The sequence below is a fragment of the Cyprinodon variegatus genome, unplaced genomic scaffold, assembly GCF_000732505.1.
Source record: "Cyprinodon variegatus isolate N-32 unplaced genomic scaffold, C_variegatus-1.0 Scaffold153, whole genome shotgun sequence".
Taxonomy (NCBI): Eukaryota; Metazoa; Chordata; class Actinopteri; order Cyprinodontiformes; family Cyprinodontidae; genus Cyprinodon; species Cyprinodon variegatus.
In genome coordinates this window covers 195,579-198,942 of record NW_015150606.1, presented here as the reverse complement: position 1 = coordinate 198,942, position 3,364 = coordinate 195,579, and the positions used below count along the sequence as shown (strand labels likewise).

Genomic DNA, 3,364 nt, shown 5'->3' with positions numbered 1-3,364 from the left:
CGATTATATCGTGCATCCCTACTGTATAGCTGTGATTGCTTACAACAGCAGTCATAGATCCACCATCAGAAATATTACACTTTAGGAATATACACACTTATATTAGCTTCTTCAAGACATCAGTTACACCAAGAAGTAGGATTTATATCACTAAACATCTCTTGGTAACAACATTTAATCATATTCTTCAAATTTGTCAGTAACCCAATGGAAAAAAATAAAAGTAACAATAAAAATATAATTTCTTACAATTAACACAGTTTTTAATCATCATTGATTAAATTATTTTGTTTACACAATAAATATTTTGTTTTATGATAGAATAGAATAGAATAGAATAGAATAGAATAGAATAGAATAGAATAGAATAGAATAGAATAGAAATTCCCCTTATTGTCCCGCAATGGGGAAATTCTGGTGTTCACAGCAGCAGAAAGATTATAGAAAATAATGATCACACAAATGTGGACCTTTAGAAAAGTGTGTGAGAAAAACATAATAGTGAAGAGTTAAAATATAAATTATAAAAAACTGTGCTGTAAAGTGTTTTAACAATATAAATACTATGCACCTGGAGAATAAATAACCAATGTACAGCTATGGACATTTTTTAGATCAATGGATATTTGAAAAGTAGAAGCAATATCAGAGAACAGCAGCATGTTATTGAATTGACTAATATAATCGTCATTGTGCATATGTACTTTCTTCAGGACAGGCAGCTATACTGTAGCTCAGTCAATCGCTCCCTCAATAACTCCATTCATCCATTCATATATTATATAAACTAACTATTTTCTCACCTCACGTGGGGTGGTACTGTATGTGTCATCCTCAAGCTCGGGTCCTCTACCAGAGGCCTGGGAGTCTGAGGGTTAAGCGCAGTATCTTAGCTGTTCCTAAGACTGCACTCTTCTGGACAGAGACCTCTGATGTTTTACCTGGAATATGCTGTAGCCACTCTCCCAGTTTGGGGGTCTCAGCCCCCAGTGCTCCAATTAGCACTGGCACCACTGCTGCGCTTACTTTCCACATCTTCTCTCTGTTTTTTTTTTTGTTTTGTTTTTTTACACATGCATATGTACATACAACATACACCCAAAGTATGTAGCAGAGTGAGGAAAAGCTGGTCCTCCAGCACCCTAAGCCTATAGTAGCAAAATACCATTAGCTCATGTAAGGCTATGACCAGACAAAACACAGTTACATTTTGAAGCACAGACCCAGAAGTACTGTTTATTGAAAACAAGTAGAAGCAGAGTAGATGAAGGTAGTGGTAGCAGTAGTTTAATCAATCATTCCTATTAAGGAACAAACACTGTGAACACAGAATAACAGAGAGAATCCAAGGTTTATGGCAGAAGTAAATGCTGTAGCTTATATTAAAATAATTATTTCTGAGGTTAATAGTACAGAGACATAAGGGACTTATATTTTTCTTTCCCTTTTTGAGTTTTGATAGGTTTACTCTCTGGTTTTGATAGGTTATAGATAGGGATGTACCAATCCAATATCCATATTGGAAATCAGCCCACTATCAGCCATCTGAAATTTATTTTAAAAGCACACTGATAGTAACGCAGCTTCTATCCACTTCTGTTTGAATTTTCTGTAACCCAATAATTAAAGGACAAATGAAATACAATCTGCAAATATCGAGTTACCTGGTGGAGCATTTAATGAAGCACTTCCACAAAACATTCAAGGGACCAATGTCTGTGATGTGAAACTCAAATTACTTTGTTGTGCACTTGTGTGCATTTATGTTATTTCATGTTTAATTAAACTGGAAATTTAAATGCTCAACCAAACTAACTAATTCATGAGATTATGTCCTATTATCAATAACTATATTGCAAACGTGAAAAATATAAACACAAAAAGAAAAAAAGTTTGCTTTTATAATTATATATATATATATAAGAAATGTTGTTTATTTTTACAATAGTTTCTAAAATTTTATGTTGGACGAGTTTCATGGATTTGGCATAAAAATGTTGACAGGTTTGTTTAGAATTTTGAGGCTTTGATGTGGTTTATATATATATCGGAATTATATCGACCGAAATAAAAAAATATATCATAATTCAATGGTGCAAATCCAAGAAGTAAATGAAACGTAGATTTAAAAAAAATAATAATACTTAATTAAATGATTGTTCTCATTAGGAATCAATAAAGAATGAAGTTATTTATTCTTAATAACATGATTATTCCTGTGGGAATAAAAAAAACAAGAGTTTAATGCTGTGGTTGCACTCTAGGCAAACCAAAGTGAAAAGTGGAAGTTAGTTTTTTAGAGCAAAGCTATCTGTGAAATGTTATTTTCTCATTGTTTGCCCCATTGAGAGCATCTGTAACAAGCGGAGGAAGTAACGATGGTGCGAGACGCTTGCTACGTCACTGTGTGTGTTTCTGTCTGAGGCTCATTTTCATGTGAAAGGGCCACAGCTGCTCCGTCCCCATAAAGAAATTATTCATGCCTCCATTTTTAGTCCAGTTCTGCAGCCTAATGACTGAGCTAAAGCTTGTTTAACGCCGAATCTATTCAGTTTTGCGCTGAAAGACAGAACCAGTTTAGGTGTCTGGATCTATCTAAAGAATTAACATTTGTTAACTAACTGTCAAATAACTGAGTTATTATTTGTCACTCATGTTTCCTTCTGTGTTTTACAGGCTTAACGAAAATAAACAACCAACCCTGGCTGTTTGCAGCCTTCCTCAGTTTCTCCAGTGAGAGAAAGGGCTGCTGGATGAGAGGAAGCACTGAGACGTGAGTTTCACCATGTATGGTCAGCAGCATCGTCTGTCCCTGAATCTGGCTTTTGTGCCTGAGGTTGAAACCAAAGGCAGAGGTTATAAACAGATACAGAGGCCGTCGTAGTAGAACGCTTCCTTCTGCTGGGAAATCGGGAGCTTTCAGATTAAACTTTATGAGTTAGTCTAGCAGCCATGCATTTCCACTCCATCCACTTGCCAAAAATTGTAAAAGGTTTGTTTTGATTTGCTAATCAAAGTTTCTTTTTTTCTCATGTAAGTGGAGGAAGAAAAAGGAATATCGGCTTTGAGAATCGGCCCCCCAGAATGTTCCTGTTCCTGCAGTTTTGAGATGTTTTTTTGGTCGAGCACACTGGAATCAAGTAATTAGATGATTAGGAGGACTTTGGATGAACTTTAAGCCTACTGAGGAGGTTTTTCAGCCAGTTGATTCAGGTGTGTTGGACCAAGGACAAATCTAAAAGTTGCGGGATATACCAGGCCTCAGGAACTGAAATCGCCCACCCCTGGGTTATAGAGACTGACACTGGAGTGGATTTTCACTCCTGTCCCGTCCCACTCCCACAGAAAAAAATTGTGTCCCGTC

General features: G+C 36.1%; 1 protein-coding gene across 5 annotated transcripts in view; it reads left to right on the top strand.

The window, feature by feature from the left end:
• Nucleotides 1-3,364, top strand: part of LOC107086469 (type I inositol 3,4-bisphosphate 4-phosphatase-like) — a 53,420-nt gene that overhangs the window by 9,319 nt on the left and 40,737 nt on the right. For all 5 annotated transcript variants that reach the window (XM_015377432.1, XM_015377435.1, XM_015377434.1 and 2 more), the window contains exon 2: nt 2,677-2,773. The gene's annotated coding sequence lies outside the window, so the exon portion shown is untranslated. The remainder of the gene's footprint in view (nt 1-2,676; nt 2,774-3,364) is intronic.